Source organism: Jaculus jaculus, chromosome 1, assembly GCF_020740685.1.
Source record: "Jaculus jaculus isolate mJacJac1 chromosome 1, mJacJac1.mat.Y.cur, whole genome shotgun sequence".
Lineage (NCBI taxonomy): Eukaryota > Metazoa > Chordata > Mammalia > Rodentia > Dipodidae > Jaculus > Jaculus jaculus.
Genome location: NC_059102.1, coordinates 15,064,653 through 15,090,460, shown reverse-complemented (window position 1 = coordinate 15,090,460; position 25,808 = coordinate 15,064,653). Strand labels below are relative to the sequence as shown.

Sequence of the window (25,808 nt, the reverse complement as noted above, 5' to 3'; positions counted from 1 at the left end):
ACATCACATGTTTTCTCTCATATGCGGCTCCTAAACTGGACCAGTGGAAGAGGAGTGTAAAAGAGAGTAAGAATTAAGAAAAAGAAGATCCATAGGGGTTGGAGAGATGGCTTAGCAGTTAAGGCATTTGCCTGCAAAGCCAAAGGACTCAGGTTCAATTCCCCAGGACCCACGTAAGACAGATGTACAAGAAGGTGCATGTGTCTGGGTTTGTTTGCAGTGGCTGGAGGCCCTGGCATGCCCATTCTTTCTCTCTATCTCATAAATAAATAAATAAATTTTAAAAAAATGTTTAAAAGAGGAACCAGGGAGGAAGGAGAGGAGGGGATACCAGACAAACTAGTAGAGGGAAAGAATATCAGGGTGGGACAGAGGGGAAATTCAAGGAATGGGAGGGTGGGGAGGGGAACTACACAAAACTAAAGGCTAAAGCATCAGCACAATAGGAACCTTCCCCCTGGAAACCAGTATACGCTAGAACCCATTAAAGGGAGGTGGACAGACCAGACTGAAATCCCCAGTAGAAGGAGGAGAAAGCACAGTCCTTAAACCACTGGCTCTGGCTAGTGGATCCCACGGCCCGATCTGGGCTAACCCCCGTGGCAAGCAATTGGCTAGGTGATACATGAGATTTCCCCCAAAACAATGCAGGCCTTTGCCTGGCACTTGGTTACCTGACAGAGATAAGAAGACCATATTACTGAAGACACCACAGGCTGGCATCTCAGAACACCAAGAGACAACGTGGGAACTGAGCCAGTCCGCTCCTGGCAAACTCTCACGGTGCTGAAATGAGCTATGGGAGCTATTGAGTTACAATACTCACCAACAGCATGAGGAGAGCTTGCAAGCCACACAATGCTCCAGCCAAACATGAAGTACACACTCATGCAATGGTGTCACGCAGCCTTTGTGGGTAACCAACTGCCCTCCAATTGGACATGAGGCTTACTCAGTGGAAGACAACTCATAACTGGGACTGGGAACCAAGACAGCATCCCACTGTCAAGAAAATCACAAAACCCAGAGAGAAGCTCCCGATGTTCCTGGTACAAGAGGAGTGGGTATCCCCACCTTTGGTCCCCTATGCATCTGCCACACTCTTTATTCCAGGTGATTGGGACATGGGCAGTAGCACTTGCTGCCTGATCCTTGTTTGTAATGGGATGCCATTGGCTGCAAGTAATATTCCAGCCCCCAGGTACCTAGTTTAAGTGGTAGAGGCTGGTCTCCCACAGGCTCATGCGTCAAAAGCTTCTTCCCAACTGATGATGCTAATTGGCGGAGATGGTGGAGATTTGGAGGTGAGGTCTAGCTGAAGGGCATTAGTGGCATGACTTTGATGATTGGGTCTGGTCCCTGGGCTCTTGCTGCCCGTCTTCTTCCTGTGTACCATGAAGTGGAGAAACTCCTTTACCACACATTCCTGTTGCCAGGATGTTCTGCCCATGTGTGGGGAGCCAAGAAATCACAGACTGAACCCTCTGAAACTTCCCAGCCAAAATACATCTTTCCTCCTAAGCTGTTTCTGCCAGGTATGTATTTGGTCAAAGCCATGATAAGCTGGAGAACATATCTCACACAACAAGTCCAAGGAGAGGAGGTAAAGTGAGGTCACAGCTCTATAATATGGGGCTCCTCTGAGAGTCTGCTATGTTGGTCTTACCTTCCTGGTTTTAAGGTAGCTCCGTAGACATTGCTTCCCTCCCAGTAAAACACTTCCATTCTTGGACTTGGAAGAAGAGACTTCTCAGCTAAATCAAGTCCCCAGCAGTCCCATCAGAGAGAACTGGGTCACATGCCCAGCAGAAAAGCAATCTTTCTCAAAGGATAGCCAAGCCAGAGGTTCATCCTCTTACCTGAGCACAGCGGTAGTTCTGTTGGAAGAAGAGTGGTAGGGGTGATGTTGGGGTAGAAACTAACTGAACTACTGAGCTTTGCTGGGATTTTGTATTTTTAACTAGAAATATTATACTGTCAAAACAAGTGAGTCATCTTGCCCATCTGACTGAAGGCTGGTGGATTAATGCTTCTGAAGCCTGGTGGGTTAATGCTTCTGTCCAAATTCCCAGGGAGACACAGATGCATGGTCTGGATAGAGCAAGGAAATTTTGGGCTGCCCTTGGAAGGGTTGGTTGCCATCCCAGCAGGAACTGGGAAGTTGGATGTATGGAGAGGAGCTGACTTTTATTCACCTACTCTTCATAGAGGCACTCTGCTAAGGCACAAGAGAAACAGTCCACAAAACATTATGGGGAAAAATGGATTGAATTCTCTAAATACTTCATGTATGGCTCTAACAGGGATGGAGCCTTCTGACTTTATGATCACTGAGATGGCTCAAAAAACATGGGGCAGCAGACCAGGAACAGGAAGATACCAGCATCTAGATTCCAGCTGAGTTTTGTCATGTGTGAAAATCATTTGTTGTCAAGGTACAGCTTCTTGCTGCTCTATCTTTTTTTGACAACATTATAACACACCCTTTATTACAGCAGAACCCAGAGAACGGAAACCAGAAGCTCTGTGAGCCTTGGTCATTCCCTTTAGACTGATAAAAAATAAAGTCCTAGTGATAATGATGATGATGATGATGGTATGGTGATGGTGAAGATGATGGTAGGGTAATGGTGATGATTATAATGATGGTGGTGATGATGATGGTGATAGTAATGATGGTAATAGTGATTATGATGATCATGACGGTGATGATGGTAATGATAGTTGTGATGATGGTAATGATGGTGATGATGATTGTAATGATGGTGATGATGGTAATGATAATCATGATGATGGTAATGATGGTGATGATGATTGTAATGATGGTAATGATGGTGGTGGTGATGGTAACGATGATCATGATGATGGTAATGATGGTGGTGATGATATGGTTATGGTGGTGATGATGATAATGATTGTGCTGATGATGGTATGGTGGTGGTGATGATGATGGTGGTGGTGATAATGATGGAATGGTGATGATGGTACTTAGCACATGGAGTCCTTGCTATATTTCATGTATTGGTACACACATGTTATTTCACTTAATTCCCTCAAAAACTGTAAGCCACTTACTTTTATCATTGCAGTGTGATAGATAAGGCAACTAAACTTAGGGGGCCACTTGGGTAAGGTCATCTGTAATGCTCAAAGTCAAAATGTTGAAGACCTAAGCCCCAGTGTGACCAATTCAAGAAAGAACCTACAAGGTAATTAAGGTTAAATAAAGTTACATGTGTTGGACTCCAACCCAGTATGACTGATGTCCTTGTAAGAAGAGGAAGTGGGCTGGAGAGATGGCTTAGTTGTTAAGGTGGTTGCCCGTAAAGCCTAAGGATCCATGGTTGATTCCTCAGAACCCATGTACGCCATTACTCAGTGTAAAATGTTAATAATAAAGGGCACAGGGGACAGGGGACATGGAACTCTATTATATTCACATTACTGAGTGTAAAATGTTCATAATAAAGGGCACCGGGGACGGGGTACATGGAACTCTAGTATATTCACATTACTGAGTATAAAATGTTCATAATAAAGGGCACAGGGGACGGTATACATGGAACTCTAGTATATTCACATTACTGAGTGTAAAATGGTAATAATAAAGGACACAGGGGACGGGGTACATGGAATTCTAGTATATTCACATTACTGAGTATAAAATGTTCATAATAAAGGGCACAGGGGACGGTATACATGGGACTCCAGTATATTCACATTACTCCATGTAAAATGTTAATAATAAAGGGCACAGGGGACAGGATACATGGAACTCTAGTATATTCACATTACTCCGTGTAAAATGTTAATAATAAAGGGCACACGGGATAGGGTACATGGAACTCTAGTATATTCACATTACTCTGTGTAAAATGTTAATAATAAAGGGCACAGGGGATAGGGTACATGGAACTCTAGTATATTCACATTACTCCATGTAAAATGTTAATAATAAAGGGCACAGGGGACAGGATACATGGAACTCTAGTATATTCACATTACTCCGTGTAAAATGTTAATAATAAAGGGCACAGGGGATAGGGTACATGGAACTCTAGTATATTCACATTACTCCGTGTAAAATGTTAATAATAAAGGGCACAGGGGATAGGGTACATGGAACTCTAGTATATTCACATTACTCCATGTAAAATGTTAATAATAAAGGGCACAGGGGACAGGATACATGGAACTCTAGTATATTCACATTACTCCGTGTAAAATGTTAATAATAAAGGGCACAGGGGACAGGATACATGGAACTCTAGTATATTCACATTACTCCGTGTAAAATGTTAATAATAAAGGGCACAGGGGATAGGGTACATGGAACTCTAGTATATTCACATTACTCCATGTAAAATGTTAATAATAAAGGGCACAGGGGACGGGGTACATGGAACTCTAGTATATTCACATTACTCCATGTAAAATGTTAATAATAAAGGGCACAGGGGACAGGATACATGGAACTCTAGTATATTCACATTACTCCGTGTAAAATGTTAATAATAAAGGGCACAGGGGATAGGGTACATGGAACTCTAGTATATTCACATTACTCCGTGTAAAATGTTAATAATAAAGGGCACAGGGGATAGGGTACATGGAACTCTAGTATATTCACATTACTCCATGTAAAATGTTAATAATAAAGGGCACAGGGGACAGGATACATGGAACTCTAGTATATTCACATTACTCCGTGTAAAATGTTAATAATAAAGGGCACAGGGGACAGGATACATGGAACTCTAGTATATTCACATTACTCCGTGTAAAATGTTAATAATAAAGGGCACAGGGGATAGGGTACATGGAACTCTAGTATATTCACATTACTCCGTGTAAAATGTTAATAATAAAGGGCACAGGGGATAGGGTACATGGAACTCTAGTATATTCACATTACTCCGTGTAAAATGTTAATAATAAAGGGCACAGGGGATAGGGTACATGGGACTCCAGTATATTCACATTACTCCGTGTAAAATGTTAATAATAAAGGGCACAGGGGACAGGATACATGGAACTCTAGTCAATTCACGAGTTTCCTATTCACCAGAAATACTCTAAAATAAAGTTAATTTTTAAAAATACCTTTTTCTCTTTAAAAAAATTATTTATTTATTTGCAAGCAGAGAGAGATAGAAGAGAGACAGAGAGAATGGGTGTGCCCGGGCCTCATAGCCACTATAAATAGAATTCCAGATGCATGTGCCATTTTGTGCATCTGGTTTTCCATGTGTACTAGGGAATCAGACTCAGGTCCTTAGGCTCTGAAGGCAAAATCCTTAATCAGTAGGCCATCTCTCCAGTCCTATTTTAAAAAAAAAAAATAATTTTTAATTTATTTATTTGAGAGTGACACAGAGAGAAAGAGGCAGAGAGAGAGAGAGAGGGAGAGAGAGAGAGAATGGGCGCGCCAGGGCTTCCAGCCACTGCAAATGAACTCCAGACGCGTGCGCCCCCTTGTGCATCTGGCTAACGTGGGACCTGGGGAACCAAGCCTCGAACCGGGGTCCTTAGGCTTCACAGGCAAGTGCTTAACCGCTAAGCCATCTCTCCAGCCCTCCAGTCCTATTTTTAAAATTCAACAAAAAAAGAAGAGAAGACAATAGGAAGATAGGCTATGTGTGGTCACAGCAAGGCGGCAGCCATCTGCGGGTCAAAGAGAGAGGCTTCCAAAGTATCCAATCCTGCCCACACTTGACCGTGAACACGCAGCTGCCAGACAGTGAGAAATACACACATATTTTTTGAGCTGCCTGGTCTATGGCATTTGTGATGGCAGCCCCAGATGACTAATACACATTCGGTGGAAGAACCAGCATTTGAACCAGACAGGCTGCAGGGCCATGTGTTTAATAACCTCATTACCTACAGTGCAATCCTTTGATTTCAGGGATGAGAAGTTGATATCCTTATGACTGGGGTGGGTACAAAGTGCCACATATTGTCACACCCATGCCTCCCTCCTTTATACAACCAGTGACAATCCATTCAGAAGTAGCCAAGACCCATGTTTTGGTATGGACATGGTCCCAGCGAAATATGGGCCAGAACTCAGTGGGTGGCTAGAACCATCTGGGCAATTTTTAGATTTGGGTAAGAGATGTTTCAACAGTATCACCATCTGCTTCCCAGGAAAGAGTCTTGGATGCTGCCCCAATCAGACAGCCCAGGGTTTCAATCCTGCCTTTCCCCAGCTGTGGAGTCCTAGACAAGTCGCTTCACCATCTGAGACCGTCTTTCCATCTGTCCCATGGAGATAGCCTTTGACTCGGCAGCAGGGTTATGAGGATTAAGGAAGTTACTCCACGGGAAGCTGTTTCAAAAATGGTCTGAATTTGGTACCGTTTAACCCCAGGGACCACCCAAATCTCCTTAACTTCATCAAAGCAAAAACTCACAGTTAAAAATCCCCTGGCAGACATAGCCAGTACTTTCTAGAAGAAGCTGGATATAAATTATAGATCACAGCTTCCCAGATCAGCTGCTATTCTAGATCTTCCCCACGTGCTTGCTGGGATCCAGGCCGCCTCTCCTGAAGCACTGCTCATGGCCAGAGGGTCTCTACTCCCCACCACTATTTACCTCGTGACCCAGCTTCCCACCCCAGAGAGTAAGGCTTTCTCTTCTGGTGTTGAGGGGATGCACTAGGAATCCCAGAAAACGTCCTCCATTGACCTCTAAAGCTTGGAGTTAGCCACACCTGAGCTCAAACCTTAGTTCCACTGAGCATGCCCACTTCTTCCCCCTCCCACTTTGAGCAAAGACTTCATCTCAGAAGACCTAAGAAGACAGGAGGCTACAAGGATCTGGTTATTTGCAGGTTCCTGTCTGCCGGGGGGATCTCAGAGACTCCTTGACTCCCATCCTGCCTTCCCTGTTCTCCCCATCCACTCGCCCAAATAGCAGGCACATTCCCGAGGCCTTTCTCAACTCCTTTCCAAGGAACCCCAGCCAGAAGTTCCGGGTAGCATTGCACTTGGGTCCAGATGTCCAGCATCCCAGCCATACCTTTAGCCTTGTGACTTTGGACAAATCACTCTTCCCTTTTAAGCTCTTTTCCTACTCCATTAGAAATGTAGTTGTCAAAAAAGAAAAAGGAAAAGAAATAATAAATGCCCACATCACCAGGGTTGCCGTGAGAACTAAAGAAGATGACACATCTCAATGCTGACTTGGAACAGGGCCTGGTAGGAGTGAGCACCATCACACGCCGGCCAGCCGTGAGACAGGCCTGGGCTTCCCAGGGAACAAAACCTAAGCATGTGGTGGTAAAGCTTCCTTCAATTTTGTGTGCCTTATGCACTTTGCTTACCTTAATCCTGCTCTGACAGATGGTGACCTTGAGAGATGCAAGAAGCTGGGAATCACCTGACATTGGCCTCAGCCTCCCACAAGAACGAAGGGCTCAGCCAGGGGAAGGCACGGTTGCTGGCATCAGTAGCACCTCTCACTTCTGTCTCACTTCTGGGAGCTGTTCTCATCTGGAGGTTCAGAAGGCTGGTCCTTTCTCTCAGAGCTGCGCTGGGACCAAACAAGGCCCAGAAACACGGCCACGAGTGAGCGAGTCCCCTCTAAAGATGATGTCAGAATAATGGCCTCGACCCTGAGTCCATTCCCGCAGGCCAACCTTGTTCCTGACAAGTTCAAAGTCACTTCAGCTACTGAAAGCCTCCATTAAACATGCACGCACCACTTGACTCTCTTGTATTATGTCTTTTTAAACAACTTATTATCGACAGCTTCCATAAGTATACACAATAAAACCATTGTAATTCCTTCCCTCCACTCCAACTCCCCTTCTCTCAAATCCACTCTCCAGTGAATCTCCTCCCCCTTCCAACTAGTCTCTCCATTATTTTGATGTCATTATCTTTTCCTCCTGTCGTGAAGGTATTGTGTAGGTAGTGTCAGGCATTGCAAGGTTAGGAATGTCAAGACCATTTCGTGTGTGGAAGAATGCATTGTAAGCACTTTTCCCCTTCCCTTGGCTCTTATGTTCTTTCCGGCTCTTCTCCCACAATGGACTCTGAGTTTTGGGAGGTGTGATAGAGATGTCTCAGTGCTGAACACTCCATTGTCACTTCTTGGCACTATGGTGACTTTTGAGTCATCCCAGTGGTCACCACCATCTGAAAAGAGAAGCTTCTCTAACCAAAAGTGAGAGTAGCATTAGCATATGGGCATAAAAATTTTAAAAAGTACTTACAGGGCAATTTGGTGGGCATTATATGTTGTATCATATCTTTGTGATTAAGGAAAAGAAAGTAAAATTATACAATACACTCTTTGGTAATAGGATGCTTGATGGCAGGATTTATTCATCTCACACCTAATTTTATTTTTTAAACAACCACAAATCACCCATCACCACTTTTATTGAATTAAATTGTAAGGAAAATTAGGAAACAGCTCAGATTTTAATCAATGTTTGCCTTGACCATGAAAAAAGAGATTCCTCTTTTGCCTGTCTCTATTCTGGAGTGTTAATTATCTTGGTTACATGCTAGCAAATTAATTATAAGCTAATGAACTTAAAGGAGGTCATTTGTTAAGGGAAACTGATCACACATTGTTAGCTCTAGGGGATTAAATGGAAAACCACTGTCAGGAAAATGGTTTTAAAAATTAGAGCCAGTATTTGATTTGTGAGGTTGCCCAGTGGAAAGGATAAATAACAAAGGGCCCCTCCCCCACTCCACGGCTCACAGACACCATAACTGAGGGACTAGGTACCTGTTGAGCTGTGCAAGTTGACAGCTCCCTTTCCTTGGTAGTGCATGTGTGAGACAGGTGAGTTGGGGCGGGGGGAGGCGGAGAAATCTAGCTACGTGTGTGAAAGACAGTAAGGAGAGCACAAGTGTGTGCAAGACAGCAAGTCAGCTTGGAGTTGGAGTGTGTCTATCCCAGCACAGTCTGTGGGCTCCAGCCTTGCTCTTAAGGCAGGGTTGTTTTCCTCACGGGTGACCCCAGGACCAGCCCCTCTCCAGAGGAGCAGAGAAGGAGCACTCGCTCGCTGCCCTTCACAGAAGTCTCCAAGAGCTAAGCCACAGCAGGGTGCCTGACTTGGTGAGAAGTTGGTTTTCCAATTGGAGCCAAACAGGCAAGGGAGCAGATGACCTTCCTTCTGTGTCCACCTTCCCTGGTGAGCCAGACCCACAATGCAGGAAAAAAATAAAAAGGGACAGACAGAGCTCCCTGGGCTGAAGCGTGTCCAGGGCTTGGACTGCCAGGTGCAGAGTGGCAGAAGCTGCTGCTTGCCTGCTGGGTTGGTCACTTGTGTCTCGTTGCTCTGGCCAACCACCTCAAGGGCCAGCGTGAAGGAGGAAGCATTTATTTGAGGCAGGATTTGAGGGTGCGGTCCATCGCCGCAGGGGAAGCATGGTCCTGAGATCAGTGGCCTTGGCAGAGCGTAGGGCCACTTGCTTACATATGGGCCAATCCAGAAGCAGAGATTAGACAGGAAGTGGGGCTAGGTTATAAACCTCAAGGCCTGCATTCAGTGAGCTGTTTCCTCCAGAGAGTCCCAACCTCTTAGAGCCTCCACAACCTTCCCAAAACAGCTGCCAGCTGGGGACCAAGTACTTGAATACACGAGCCTTTGCAGAATGATTCGCATTCAAACCACACATCTCTTGGGGTGTGGTGGCCCACATCTTCAATCCCAGCACTCTGGAGGCAGAGGTGAGAGGATCACTGAGAATCTGAGGCCACCCTGGGACTACAAGTGATTTCCAGGTCACCCTGAGCTAGAGTGAGGCTGTATCTTGAAAAAAATAAATAAATGAAATTAAAACCTAACCACCCCACTCAAACCATAACCCCTAGCAATGTCCATTTTTCTGTCCTCACATGTAGATTATCTAGTTCACCACCAAGTTAGAACACTGTAGGTCCCCATCTGGCCCCCTGCGTGACAAAATTCCAGTCAAAGAGATGTAGGCAGAGAAATCTGGTTTGGTGACATTCTAAGGAAAATAGAAACCTGATTTCTTTTTTTTTTTTTTTAAATATTCTATTTTTTTACACTGACTAGAATGGAAGACATGATGGCTGGATTATCAATAGTCATTTGCAATAGAGGCAAGGTTGAGGATGGAAACGGCTGACCATGTCAGAACAAAACAGCCCCTGACCGCTGCAGAGGCCCGTGGCAGCCCCAAACCACCTTCAGTGGCATTTCTACACGAGAAGAAAATACCTGATGCGATGCCTTGCACAGAGGCTCTTTGCGTATCATCTCAGTATGCACCATGGGCTTCTCCAAAGCTTTGGTTTTCTGAGAATTTGCCAGACCGAGGCAAGAAACAACTACTTATGACGGGAAACCAGTACAAAGTGAGAAACAGAAATCTGGTCACAGTGACCGCCCAGTGCATCCTAGACATACTAGCTACGTTCTCCCTCTCCAAGCTGACTCAAAATACCCCAGCCCCGTCTATCACGGTGGAAACCAACTGCCCTCTAATTGGACTGGAGGCCTGCTCCATGGGAGGGAATACATCCCTGATACTGAAAACTTAAAACAGGAGTAGTCATGAGCCCTAAGGGTGTAATGTCTGCTGATGTCTGGATAAATGTATATACTATGCTTATCAAACTGCCCAGTAAGCATTTCTCTTAATATTCATACCCCTATATTAATGCTACTCTCACTTTGGGTAGAGAACCTTCTCTTTCCAGATGGCAGTGACCTTGGGACGACTCAGAAGGTATCATGGTGCTGGGAAGAAGTGACTGGAGTACTGAGTAATATCTTGATCACACCTTCCAAGACTCAGGGTCTAATGCAGAAGAGGTGGCGGAAAGAATGTAAGAGCCAAAGGAAGGGTAGGACTCCTTACAATGTGCTCCCTCCAGACATAAAATGGCCTGGATATCCATGATCTCATAGTGCCTGACACTACCTACACAAGACCATCATAAGAGGAGGAAAAGATCATGACATCAGAATAAAAGAGAGACTGATTGAGATGGGGAGGGGATATGATGGAGAATGGAATTTCAAAGGGGAAAGTGGGGGGGGGGGGAGGGCATTACCATGAGATATTTTTAATAATCATGGAAGATGTTAATAAAAATTGAGAAAAAAAAAATCCCAGCCCCTTTGAGGTTCAGGCCCATGTTTGTGTTCAGGTAAATGGGAGCTGCATAGTCTTGAAAGCTTGTTGGGAGCTGGGTTATAGAACCCTTGGCTTCTTATACTCCAGTGTGTTAGTTACTTTTTCCATTGCTGTGACAAAATACCTGGTAGAAGCAACTTAAGGGAGGCAGGATTCATTTTGGCTCACAACTGCATGGGATACAGACAGCCCGTTGTGATGGGGGAGGCCCACAGCTCCGTCTGTGGTGGTGGGAGCTTGTGCTATGGTATGCTCACGTCTCGCAGGCTAGGAAGCAGAGAGGATGGAACCAGAAGGAGGGCTTTGCCATAACCCTTAAAGGCTCACCCTGAGTGACCCTCTTCTGCTAGCCCAACCCCCAAACTCCCCCAAACAAACTCCTTCCACCTGGTACAAGGTGTTCAAACACATAAGACTGTGGGGACATTTGGGATTTAAATTGTGACATCCTGCCTTAGTCACTATGGACTCATTCATGGACATCTCTCATTGTACAAAGTACATCCAGTCCAACTCAGTCCTAACAGTCCCAACACCGTTTAAAGTCCAAAGTCCAGGGCTGGAGGGATGGCTTAGCGGTTAAGGTGTTTGCTTGCAAAGCCAAAAGACCCATGTTCGATTCCCCAGGACCCACATTAGCCAGATGCACAAGGGGGGGGGCCACGTGTATCTGGAGTTCGTTTGCAGTGGCTGGAGGCCCTGGCATGCCCATTCTCTCTCTCTTTCTTTCTCTATCTGTCAAATATATAAATAAAAATAAAATATTTTTTTAAAGTCCAAAAAGTCCAAAATCTCTTCTGAGACTCAAGAGCAAACTTTTTATCAAAACCTACTTTTTTTCTTTTAAAAAAGGTAGAGAGAGGGGGGGGGGGGCAAATAAAGAGAATGGATGCACCAGGGTCTCTAACCATTGCAAACTCCAGACACATGTGCCACCTTGTGCATCTGGCCTACAGGGTCCTGGGGAATTGAACCAGGGTCCTTAGGCTTTGCAGGCAAGTGCCTTACTGCTAAACCATCTCTCCAGCCCTCAAAGTCCACTTTTTTGTTTATTTGTTTTGTTTTTCAAGGTAGGGTCTCACTCTAGCTCAGGCTGACCTGGAATTCACTATGTAGTTTCAGGGTGGCCTCAAACTCACGGTGATCCCCCTACCTCTGCCTCCCAAGTGCTGGGATTAAAGGCGCGCACCACCATGCCCGGTTTTCAAAGCCCACTTTTAAGTGTGAGCTCCTATAAAAATCAACAAACAAGTTATATTCCTCTAACGTACCGTAGCGCAGGATCAACATTCCCATTTCAAAAGAGAGAAACAAGAGCAAGGAAAGGATCCAAGGCAAAGGCAAATCCCAGCAGGGTAGACACTAAACCCTGTCACTCCATGCCTAGCACCTGGGGCTCTTGGTGCGTGAAATGAGCTCCAGTAGGTCTGGGGAGCCCTGCAGTACTCATCAGTTCTCTCTTGCCCCAGTTCTACTCCGTGCCTGCAGCTTTGCTCAGCAGATGTTCCACGTCCTGGAATCTCCAGTGTCCTGAGGTCTCCACTATAACTTAGGCTTCACCTTCACAGCTTCACCCGCAAGCCCTCAGCAGCTCTATGCAGGGGAACAGGTCACATTACCTATTGCTTGGCCTTAGCACTTCTTTATTTTTCTGATAACTTTTTTTGTTTGTTTGTTTTTCTCAGGTAGGGTCTCACTCTAGCCCAGGCTGACCTGGAACTCACTATGTAGTCTCAATGTGGCCTTGAACTCATAGCAATCTTCCTACCTCTGCCTCCTGAGTGCATGTACCACCATGCCTGGCTTTCTGATAGTTTATTACCATTATTTATTTACTTGAGAGAGAGAGAGAGATAGTGAGAGGAAGAGACAGATAGAGAGAATGGGCATGCCAGGGCCTCTAGCCACTGTAAATAAACTCCAGATGCATGTGCCATCTTGTACATCTGGCTTATGTGGGTCCTGGGGAATTGAACCTGAGTCTTTTGGCTTTGCAGTTAAGTACCTTACCTACTAAGCCATCTCTTCAGCCCAGTTCTTTTTTTCTGGATCCTTTGTTCCACAACTCAATGACCCAATCACACTTGCATTCTGCAAGCCTATAAAACCAGCACCTTTTATATGATGTCAAGTTCATTTGTCAGCCTTGGATCATGGCTATATTGGCCTCTGAGTATCTGTGTGCCTAAACCTGGGGAAACATTTGCCTATACTACCCTGTTTTTAAAAAATACTTTTTATTTTCAAAGAGAAACAGAAGAGGGAGAGGGAGAGAATGGGCACATCAGGGCCTCTGCTGCAAACAAATTTCAGACACATGCACCACTTTGTAAGTCTGTGGCTTAATCACTGAGCCATCTCTTTGAGTAGGGAGGCCCAATACTCTCTTTACAAATAAAAACCTTTCAAATGAGTTTTCAGTTCTATGCCCAGAGTCTTCAAATGGTGAGATATTGCCCCAAAATCACCTTTTCTATTGTCCAAATGAAAAGAGCTTGGTTTCTGTTCAATGATGCAATTATAGACACATTTTCAATACCCACCTTGTCCACAATATAAAGTTCACTCACCCTCCTTTCCTTACCAAACTGCTCCAAGTCTCACTATGAATCTGACTAAAAGAATTGTATAACAACCATGCCACAGTCTGGCTGCTATGCAGTTTTGAAATTTCCTCTGCCAAATAAATTGAGCTATTACTTTTAAATTCATCCTCAAAGGCAGAATGCAGCCAGATTGCTAAGTGATATGAATGGCATTGTATCCAATTCCCAATAGAGAGCCCTTGAAACCACAAGTACAATCCTTGGTGTCCATATTTATGTCGAACTCCCTCTAAAATGACTCATTAAGCTCAGTTAGCACCATTCTATGGCTTCTCTAGCCTGCAGCTCCAAACTCTTCCATGTTTCTTCTACAATCAGTTCCAAAGGCCTGTAACCACCTTGGTCAGCTTTATCAGAGTAGTGACCCCATTTCTTGGTACCAAATGTCTGTATTAGTTACTTTTCTTGTTAATGTCAGAAACAATCTAAGGGAAGAAGGATTGTCTTTAGCTCACAGCTTCAGAAGATATCAGTTCATGTGGCAGAGAAGGCAGGGCAGCAGAGATGGCTCCATCTGTGGTGGTAGAAGCTTGCAGCAAGTTGTTCACATCTTGATGGATCAGGAAGCACAAAAGGTAAGACTCAAAGAAGAGCCAGGCTATAACCCCCAAAGGCCCATCCCTCAGTGACTTAACTTAGTCAGCCAAGACCACAACCTTATAAAACACACCCCCATCTGGGGACCAGGTGTTCAAACATACAGGCCTTTAGGAGACACTTCAGATAAAAACCATAATGCTCCTCATCCAACTTGCTTTGGAAGCTCTTCCTCCAAGACCACTAACCACTAAGACAACCCCCATTGAGCCTCATGAGATGGTCCATCAACCTCTTAGTATCAGGCCAGAAATGATGGCTATCAGGAACATTCTTTATCTACTGTGGTAGCAATGGGCCAGGAAAGCCTCCTATTCAACTCTCAGGGCAGTAGGGACCTTGTGTCATATCATGGAGGGCTAAGAAGGGCATAGATATGTGTCTAGCCTAACAGGACTCTTCAGGACCTTCCTAACCCTGACCTATAAAGATATACTTGGCTATTTCTCTATGACTAGAAAACAAAACTAGAGATTCTATTGGAAATAGACTGCATCAGGTGTGAAGAATCATCCCTTTAATTTTAGCACTAGGGAGGCTGGGATAGGATGGGAAGATGGAAACCCCTAATCATAGTGACCTATTTAAGTGTTGGGGACCTAACATCTCTGCATGGCCCATAAGAAACATTAACTAAGCTATATTGTAGAACAGCCTATATCCTAGAATATGCAAATCACAGGCCAGTTTTAGATTGTTGAGCAGCCACATTCAAATAAGCAAAAGAAAATAGGTGATGTTTTAAAAAGTATTCAATGTATTCAAAATAGAACCATTTCAACTAGTAATTATATAAAAATATTGAGTGTAATATTCAGTGGGAATCCGTCACATCCTTACAAAACAAAGCCCTTTGTGGACTTAAACACCCAATTAAAAATACCAGCCAGAGTTGAGAACTCCCTTTCTTTTCCATCAATGGAAAACAATCCCTTTGAAATTTAGTCTATTTCTTTTTTGTTTTATTTTGCTTTGTTTTTTGAGATCTCATTCTAGCCCAGGCTGACCTGGAACTCACTCTGTAGGTCTAGCTAGCCTCAAACTCACAGCAATCTTCCTATCCCAGCCTCCCTAGTGCTAAAATTAAAGGGGTGATTCTTCACACCTGCTGCAGTCTATTTCCAATAGAATCTCTAGTTTGGTTTTTCTCTAGTCATAGAGAAATAGCCAAGTATATCTTTATAGGTCAGTTACCAATGCCAACCTCTCTTCTGTCAAATGTCTTAACCATATTCTTTGCCTTTGTTGTTGTTGTTTACAGGTAGGGTCTCACTCTAGACCGGCTGGCCTGGAATTCACTACGTAGTTCCAGGCTGGCTTCAAACTCACAGCAATACTCCAACCTTAATCTCCCAAGTGCTGGAATTAAAAACATGTACCACCATACCCAATGCCTTTGCCTTTTTTAATTAAAAGTATTTTATTTATTTATTTATTTGAGAGAGAGAAAGAAGTAGATAGAGAGAATAGGCATGCCAGGGCTTCCAGCCACTGGAAACGAACTGTAGACATATGCACTACCTGGTGCATTTGACTTTATGTGGGTACTGGGGAATCGAATCTGGGTCCTTTGGTTTTTCAGGCAAATGCCTTAACCACTAAGCTGTCTCTCCAGCCCTCCTTTGCCAATTTTAAAACTGGGTCCAGTGCAAGTATCTAAAGTTTGATTTCAGTGGCTAAGGCCTTGGCATATCAATTTTCTCTCTGTCTCTCTCTCTCTAAAAGCAAATAAAATAAAATTAGGTTCTACTTTGACTATTTCTTATCAAGTATGTTGACTATATTAGTTCTTTGCTAGAGGTGAAGCCTGGGACTGCTTCCCTCGGTGATGCTTTTCATCAGTCTGAAGTCTCTGTCCAATGTGCCAGCCTTGCTGTTTCTAGCATCTGGGTTTTGTGATTTGCCAAAGACTCACATTCCTTCAAAATGGCAAAAATACCTGCCTATACTTTCTGCAAACATTATTATATTCTATTTCTCTTGTTTGTTTAGCTCTGCGCTCCATCTAGAATTTATCTTTCCCCAGCACTGTTCTCCACTTAATGAATGTAGCAAACTCCCTGGTGCTTGGCTAGGGAGAGAGGCGCTGTCTCTAAAAGGACTGGGAATGACTGAGATGAGGTGTGAACTATGAAAATGAAACTAGGAAAGAGTCTTGCTGGCCAGGCAGAGCAGACAAAAGCCTCAGGAAGGGTGGAAGCCAGGAGCTCTGGCTTAGAGCCCTCAGGCCTCCCATCCGCCCCGCCACCACCAGCTGAGAACCCAACCCCAAGCAGATCTTCTCATTCCACAGAACCTCAGTTTTCCATTTGTAAAATGTTTTTATTGTTTTGTTTTGTTTTTTGCATTTTAAGGTAGGGCCTCACTCTAGCCCAGGCTGACCTGGAATTCATTATGTAGTCTCAGGCTGGATTCAAACTCACTGTGATCCTCCTACCTCTGTCTCCCGAGTGCTGGGATTAAAGGGGTGTGCCATCACCAGTTTAAAATGGGAATCTCGATGCCACATGGCATGGTTGTAGGGACTAAACCTCCCAATGTCTTCATTTCTGGCTCTCTGTAGGATGCAAAAGTTACTCTGACAGTCCCATCAGCTATCACTCTGTGGCTTGAAACAGCTAAGGAGACCTCTCCTGGTTGTGAGTTGACCAGAGTCACCCTGATCCTCAATGTCAGATGTCCCCTGTGGTTATCTGAAAGCTTCACTGAGCCAGACTGTGTCGGTGACTGGCAGAGGAAGGGCTATTGGAAGGGCAGGGCTGCCTTAGACGGGTGACTTGGAAGAGTTTTCTAAGGAAGGAACATTTGAGCTGAGATCTGATTGATGAGGAGAGATGCATGCTTGTGCCTGGGGGCAACCTGAATCCCAGTGAGGTAATGATTATGTCAGCTCTGATTCCAAAAAAACCCTATTGTAGAGGTTCTGCTACAAGATAGATGTCCCCATGGGCAGGTGAATCAAACTGGCCAGGAAGTGAGTGAGGCAGTTGATACACTCTGCCTCGGACGAGAGTTCTACAAAAGAAAATGTGGTGCAGGAAGTGCGCTGAAAGCCTACGTGGCTCATGGGAAGAGGAGGTTGGGGCCAGGATCCCCATTCATCTGGGAGCCACCTCCCTTGTGTGGTCAAGATAGTTCTCCACTCTTCAAGGGTTGTTTTGTTTTTTGTTGTTGTTGTTTTTGTTTTTTTTTTTTTTTTTTTTTGGTGTTTTTCGAGCTAGGGTCTCACTTTAGCTCAGGCTGACCTGCAATTCACTATGTAGTCTCAGGGTGGCCTCAAACTACGGCAATCCTCCTACCTCTGCCTCCCAAGTGTTGGGATTAAAGGTGTGCACCACCACGCCCAGGACTCTTCAAGTTTTATGATGCATAGCCACCAGTGACAAATCAGTGACAGCTTATCCCAGCAGGAATAGCACAACCGGAAACAGAACACAAGATAACAAGGCTTCTTTTTTTTAATTTTTTTTTTTTTTGGTATTTTTATTGACTTATTTGAGAGTGACAGACAGCGAGAGAAAGAGGCAGAGAGAGAGAGAGAATGGGCACACCAGGGCCTCCAGCCACTGCAAATGAACTCCAGACACATGTGCCCCTTTGTGCATCTGGCTAACGTGGGTCCTGGGGAATCGAGCCTCAAACTGGGGTCCTTAGGCTTCATAGGCAAGTGCTTAACTCCTAAACCATCTCTCCAGCCCACAAGGCTTCTTTTAGGAAACAAACCCAGCAGGCACCCAGAACACCCCTTGCTCCGTTTCACATGATCAGCTGTGCTAATGTAAGTTTACCCATCAGATTAAAAATAATTTGCCAGGAGCTGGGCGTGGTGATGCGCACCTTTAATCTCAGCACTGGGGAGGCAGAGGCAGGAGGATCATGATGAGTTCCAGGTTACCCTGAAAGTACGCATAGTGAGTTCCAGGTCATCCTGGGCTAGAGTGAGACCCTACTTTGAAAAAACCAAACAAACAACCCCCCCAAAAATAATAATTTGCTGGGTGTGGTGGCACATGCCTTTGATCCCAGCAGTTGGGAGGCAAAGGTAGGAGGATCACTGTGAGTTGGAGGCCACCCTGAGACTACATAGTGAATTCCAGGTCAGCCTGGACTAGAGTGAGATCCTACCTCAAAAAAAAAAAAACAAAATAACCATAATAATAATTTGCTAAATATTATGGTAGCTATTTCTAAGCAGCTCTGGTTATCATCACGACATACAGGGCTTACACTCCCTGGCTAAGGGAGAGACACAGCCAGACAACGGAGACTGCAGGTAACCGTTGGGTCTACTTCTGCATTCATTTTTCCATTAGGTGAACCTGCAGCCTGCATCATTTTGCTCTTTCTCACCATTCTCCCTTTCATCATGGTAAAGACATATGAAACATAGGACCAGAGACTGGAGAGGGCCACAGCTCAATTGGATTTTATTTCTTTTCAACAGAAACTAAAATAAAGCTCTCCTGAGTCAGCACCGAGGTTGACTCTTTGGGGAAATCACGGAGTTGAATTAAGACTCAGTTCCTGCTCTTGGGAGTGCACAGCCTGGTGGGGGTGGTAACATAAATAAACGAATAGATCTTAGGGGGGAAAAAAATGGAACAAAAAAGAGCTGACAGAAGGGGACTCAACATCAAACATACACAGAGGGAGAGTTGATTTGAAGAGGAAAGTGCTCACTTCAGCAGCACACATACTAAAGTTGGAATGATTCAACAAGGAGAAGCAAGGTGTCGACCCTTACACAACACTCAGCCTCTGAACCACGCCTTGCACTGCAGATCCAGGTGTGAGTGGAAGCCATGTGAAAGACTCTGTGTCCGACAGCGCCAGAGCCAGGTCTCATCAAGGAGGAATTTTGACTCAAACATTCAAACCTGTCCCTGGAATTCTCCAAGGAGCTTTCTAGAGCATTACCTGAGCCATGGTCGGCCCTGATCCCACCGTAAGTGGCCTGAGGTGAGACAGGGCATCCATCTTGGAGACCCCTCAGGTGATCCTAATGCTGTAGCCACCTCGTATTCCCCACAAGGTCTACGCCAGTGCTTTTCAGAGCAAAGGCCAGACCAGCATCATTCAAGTACTTGTTGGGAATGCCATTCTTGGTCCCCACCCCAGGCTTAGTGAGCCATAAACTTGGGATGGAGTTGGACACAGGAAGGTGAAATCAGTTGTCTAGATGATGGCAGTAGAATTGGTCTTAAAGTAATAAGTATTGCCATTCATTGGGCATTTGCTGTATATCCGGTCTATGCACCAACTCACTTTATAACACTTATTCAGAAGGGGCCTGTGATCGTCCCATTGCACAGATAGGAAATTGGAGGTCCAAAGCCATTAAACATATCAAAAGCTATCCTGTTAGTGAACAGGGAAGTCCCAGGTCCAGAGCCAGGTATCTCTGACCTCACATCTGTGTGTGTGTGTGTGTGTGTGTGTGTGTGTGTGTGTGTGTGTGTGTGTGTGTGTGTGTTTGCTTGCTTGCTTATTTATGAAAGGGAGAGAGAGGCAGATAGAGAAAGAAAGGTACACCAGAGCCTCCAACCACTGGAAACGAATTCCAGATACATGTGTCACCTTGTGCATAAGGCTTCCGTGGGTACTGGGGAATCAAATCTGGGTCCTTAGGCTTCACAGGCAAGCACCTAGACTGCTAAGCCATCTCTCCAGCCCATATCTATGTTTTTCCATTTTGCCCTGGCATCTGGCTGTGGTATGTGCCATAAAGATTTCCCAGGTGTGGACTGCTTTTGCAATTTGTGCATCTGTTGAGATTGAAATCACTTGCTGTTTTATATGGGAGTGGAAGACCTCTGCAATGAAAATCGGTAATCATTGAAGGAAACTGGAGAAAATACTAGATGGAAAAAATCCCCAACGTTCATGGATTGGCAGAACTTTTTCATGAAAAAAGTTATCACCTTCAGACATAATATTTGGGGTAGCCTGAATTCATGTTCTTAGACCATGGCCACCCACACTTGCTTCCAAAATAAAGTATCCTTTACTCCCTTTGAGATGAGAGCTGTGTTTTGCCTAAACCAAGGCCACAGAGCAAGTCGTTTAGCCTTTGTGGTCCACACAGTCCCGCTGCAGCTGCCACCTCCACCACTGCAGCACAAAACAGCCATGGACACCGGGGGCTTCTGTGCGCGTCTCCCAGCTTTTTGTTAAAAAAAAATTCTTTCATTTTATATTTTACTTCATCTTATCTTTAAATATTCTTATTTATGTCTGAGTGGAGAGAGAGAATAATAATGGTCACTGCAAACGAGCTCCAGATGTATGTGCCACTTTGTGCATCTGCATTTACGTGGGTACTAGGGAATCAAATGCGGGCCATCAGGTTTTGCAAGCAACTGCCTTTAACCACTGAGCCATCTCCCCAGCCCTAGTTTATCTTAGTTATTTATTTGAGAGAGAGATGTAGAGGCAGACACAGAGAGAGTAAGTATGAGTGTGCCAGGGCATCCTGCCACTGCAGACGAGCTCCAGACACATGAACCACTTTGTATATCTGGCTTTATGTGGGTGCTGAGGAATTGAATCCAGGCTGTCAGGTTCTTCAAGCAAGAGTATTTAGCCACTGAACCATCTTTCCAGCCCAATTTTATTTTTTTATTTTATTTTATTTTATTTTATTTTATTTTATTTTATTTTATTTTATTTTATTTTATGACAGGATCTCTGTACATGCTCAAGCTGGCCTCACAGTCCTTTTGCTTCAGCCTCCCAAGGACTGGGATTACAGGCCTGTACTGCCATACCCAGTTTACAAACATTTTAAAATACGCAGAGTCATTTTCAGGGACTGGATAGATGGCTCAACAGTTTGAGTGCTTGCTATGCAAATGAGAGGGCCTGAGAAGACCTGAGGCTGCCTGAGTTCTTTTTCCCAGCACCCATGTAAAAAGATAGGTGTGGCCAAGCATATCTCAGTCCTGTTGGGGTTAGAGACTGAAGAATCACTGGGGTTCACTAGTGGGGGGTGGGGGGACCCAGCAGCTCCAGGTTGAGTGAGAGACTCTGTCATAAGGAAACAGGAGGATGAGCAAAAAGAAGAGGACACTTGTTCTCCTCTGACCTCTGCATGCGTGCTCTTGTACATGCACACATGCACGCAAACACGCAAACACGCGCATGTACCACATAGAAACCACATCACATATCACACAAATCCTACATACACACCAAAGAAAAAACAGGGCAAGAGAGATGGCTTAGTGGGTTAAGGTGATTGCCTGAAAACCCAAAGAACCCAGGTTCAACTCCCCAGGACCCACGTAAGCCAGATGCACAAGGGGCTGCACGCATCTGGAGTTCATTTGCAGTGGCTGGAGGCCCTGGCGTGCCCATTCACCCTCTCTTTCTCCCTCACTACCTATTTCTGTATCTCTCAAATAAATAAATAAATAATTAAAAACAAAAACAAACAACAAGCACAGAAAAAAACCAACACTCATTCTCTGCTCCTGGCAAGGAGTTGGGGTCTGGCCCTCTAACTTCAGTCCTCCCTCCCTCCTCTTATTTGTCCTTGGGCTCGCTCACCCCGCCCTCCATTATTACCAAGTTCGAAAAACAGAGTCTGTACTGGCCACTCAAGCAGCCTGCCTTAACAAGCCTTTCCCTGACCACTGCCCTTCCCACAGGTCAGACACCTAGTTGGTAGCCCACATGGGAATTAGTCGGTCATGCTTGTCCAGCATGTGAAGACGCCCTAAACTTGACCTGCAGGGCCACAAACGACGCTCTCCTGGGCTCTCAGCACTTGGGGTGCAGATGCAAGAGGATCAGGAGTTCAGGTTCATCCTTGGCAGCATAGAGAGCTGGAGGCGAGGCCTGAGATACATGAGAGCCTGTCTCAAAAAAAAAAAAAAAAAAGAGAGAGAGAGGAGAGGAGAGAGAGAGGTGAGAGGAGAGGAGAATAGAGGAGAGGAGAGGAGAGAGAGGGGAGGGGAGGGGAAGGGAGGGGAGGGGAGAGGAGAGAGAGGGAAGGGGAGGGGAGAGGAGAGAGAGGGGAGGGCAGGGGAGAGGAGGGGAGAGGAGAGGAGAAGAGAGGAGAGAGAGAGGAGAGGAGAAGGAAGGGGAGGGGAGAGGAGAGGAGAGAGAGAGGAGGGGAGGGGAGAGGAGAGGAAAGGAGAGGAGAGGAAAGGAGAGGAGAGGAGGGGGGAGGGGAGAGGAGGGGAGGGGAGGGGAGGGGAGAGGAGAGGAGAGGGGAGGAGGGGAGAGGAGAGGGGAAGGGAGGAGAGGAGAGGGGAGAAGAGGAGGGGAGAGGAGGGGAGAGGAGAGGGGAAGGGAGGAGAGGAGGGGAGAGGATGGGAGAGGAGGGGAGAGGATGGGAGAGGAGAGGAGAGGGGAGGGGAGGAGAGGAGGAGAGAGGAGGGGAGAAGATAGGAGAGGAGAGGAGAGGGGAGGGGAGGAGAGGAGGAAAGAGGAAAGGAGAGGAGGGGAGAGGAGAAGAGAGGGGAAGGGAGGAGAGGAGAGGGGAGAAGAGGAGGGGAGAGGAGAGGGGAGGAGAGGAGGGGAGAAGAGAGGAGGGGAGGAGAGGAGGGGAGAACCAACCACCAGTTCGCACACCCAGCCTAAGGGGAGAGGCATGCCCAGCCCCTGCCGAACCACTTGTAAGTAACATTGGTTGGTGGTGTTTTTCACAAACAGCCCCTTCTGCATTTGATCCTGATGTTCTCATGACACCGAACTCTTTCCCCCCCCCCCCCCAGTGGATTATTTTAGCTACCAGCCAGTTCTATAATCTCTATCCCCTGGGGTCAAGTTCAAAGAGAATTCCGATGTGATTAGGTAAACATATGCAAGTCATAGATTTATGTGCTACTGAGCTATTCTTTGTGATGTTGGCACCAGGGGCAGGGAATTTTAAGAGCTTCTGTGTGCTCCATTTATTTCCTAAGATATTAACTCATCAGTCCCCACAGAGGATGAAATCCTGTCTCGAGACATTTGAAATTCAAAGTTGCTGGCTCTCTCTCTCAGCTGAAGAGGAGGAAGAGCAGACCCACCAAGAGAAGATGATCAGCAAGAAGGGCCTGGCCATGAACCCCGGCTGTTTGTGAATGCATGTGGCTCGCAGAGAGGAGCGGAAGCAAGACTCAGGTATTTCAACCCATCTCCACTGTGAAATTGAACTATAAATGCTGCCTGAAGCAGTGGGCCAGAACTGCCCCACGCGGGGAGTTAATGGAAAAGTGGTTTTTTTAAAAAAAAAAAAAACAAAGTACTTGATCGATGATCCCAGCACACCCACAAGGCAAGGGGAACCATTCTGGTGGGTGAGTTACTCGGGCATTTAGAGGCAAAATACATTCCTTGACAGCCTGTGCCAGTCAGATGCTCTGACCCTCACCTGTAACTGGCGATAAGTATGTCACAGTCCCCAACTCCCCTGCGGTCCTCTGCAGGACTGGCCAAGGGATTCAAGTCACAGAGTTTTGTCTTTATAGCATCCATGTACCGCTCACAATCATTCGACAAGCAGGTGTTACCAGCACCCCACCTTTGACATGCAAGAACCCCACTTCACAGTTGATAAAACTGAGCTTCGGGAGGCTGGAAACGAAGTCAGCTAACTCTGAATCCTGGACTCTTTTTTTTTTGCTTGGTTTTTCGAGGTAGGGTCTCGCTCTAGCCAAGGCTGACCTGGAATTCACTATGTAGTCTCAGGGTAGCCTGGAACTCAAGGCGACCCTCCTACCTCTGCCTCCTGAGTGCTGGGATTAAAGGCATGCGCCACCACGCCTAACTATTTTTTTTTTATTTGACAGAGAAAGAGAGAGAAAGAGGAAAAGAGTGGGCATGCCAGGGCCTCCAGCCACTGCAGACAAACTCCAGATTCATGCACTCCCTTGTGCACCTGGCTAACGTGGGTCCTTTGGCCTTGCGGGCAAACGCCTTAACTGCTAAGCCATTTCTCCAGCCCTGGACTCTTTTTTTTTTTTTTTTCATTTGCCACAGGGATAGGACACTCAGCATCCTGAAATACTCTTGTGCTTTGGTTCCCAAATCCAACTGAAGTAAGCTTTGAGCTCAGAGCAAGACTCGCTGGGGATGAGGATTTGTGATGGCCCTGGCCTTGAAACAGAAAAAAAAAAAAAGGAAAATTCTACTGTTGTTTGACTAAATGGGTATGATGTGTTCATCAGATTGCGCCCTAGAAAATGATACTGACTTTGTGCCTATAGGTTAATCTAGTCTCACTGTTGCCAAAGAAGTTTCTTTGGTTTTGTTTTTCCGAGGTCCCGTTTCATTCTAACTCAGGCTAACTGGAATTCACAAGAAGTTTGTTTTTTTGTTTTTTTGGTTTTTTTTTTGCAAAAGGTGCCAGATACTGGGGAGACTCAAAACTCGCTGAAGTGCTGAGAGTAAGTGACCTTTGAGAGCTCAGTGCTAATGCGACAGACATCTCCAGCATAATTTCCAGGGCTCAGGGAACATCGTGGAAGACGGGGTGGAGACAAAGCAAGAACCAGAGGGTGGAGAAGAGCTCTCTGGGACACTGGGACACTGTCCCCCAGATACAAAGTGACTGTCACAGCAGCTGTTGGCTGTTATTGCCTCCACAAGACCTGGACAGTACTGAGCCCATCCACATTTTGACATGGATGATGGAGGAAGGCATAAAAAAGACATCAGAATAGAATGAGAACAAGTTGGAAGGAAGAAGGGTTCTGTGGAATAGTAGGAGAGGAGGGAGACAAAAGAAGGTAATGGAAGGAGATAAAGATCCAATCATTGTGTGCTCGTATATGAAAATTCTCAATGAAAAATGGAAGGGGCTATATAAAAGCGACTGGGATCCCACTCCGATCTGTGTAAACAGGCTTGTTTGGGCATGTCTGGGAACCATGCAGTAGTTTTGCTAAATCTATTTTTTCATGAAGGCTAAGCTCTTTCTGGACAGGACCCAGGCAGTAGGGAAAGGGAGTCCAGATGGTGGCCATTGGCCCAGGAGACAGATGATTGGCAGGAAGAGAGCTCCACACCGGGCCTGCTATTTGTACTGGTCAGCTCCTGAGCTGGCCACTGTCAGGGCCCATGGTGGGATTGTAAAGGGTGCCGAGGCTGGTGAGAGAAAAGTGGCTTCACAGTCTATAAAGGTTCTTTTTTTTTTTTTTTCAATTGTGTTTATTTCAGAGGGAAAAATGGGAGAAAGAGAGAGAGTAAGAGTGAGTATGGGCACTCCAAGGCCTCTTGCCACTGCATACAACATCTAGACACTGTGCTGTTTTGTGCTTCTAGCTTTATGTGGGTACTGGGGAGTTGAACCTGGGCCATCAGGCTTTGTAAGCAAGCTCCTTTCACCACTGAGCCATCTCTCCAGCTCTGTCTGGAAGAGTTTTAAAATATTTTTTGTTAATTATTTATTTATTTATTTGAGAGCGACAGACACAGAGAGAAAGACAGATAGAGGGAGAGAGAGAGAATGGGCGCGCCAGGGCTTCCAGCCTCTGCA

At 45.5% G+C, this 25,808-nt stretch overlaps 1 pseudogene; it reads left to right on the top strand.

Annotated features, from left to right (window-relative positions):
- Nucleotides 1-2,893: 2,893 nt before the first annotated feature.
- The window catches only part of LOC105944062, a 126,390-nt pseudogene continuing 103,475 nt past the window's right edge, over nt 2,894-25,808 (top strand).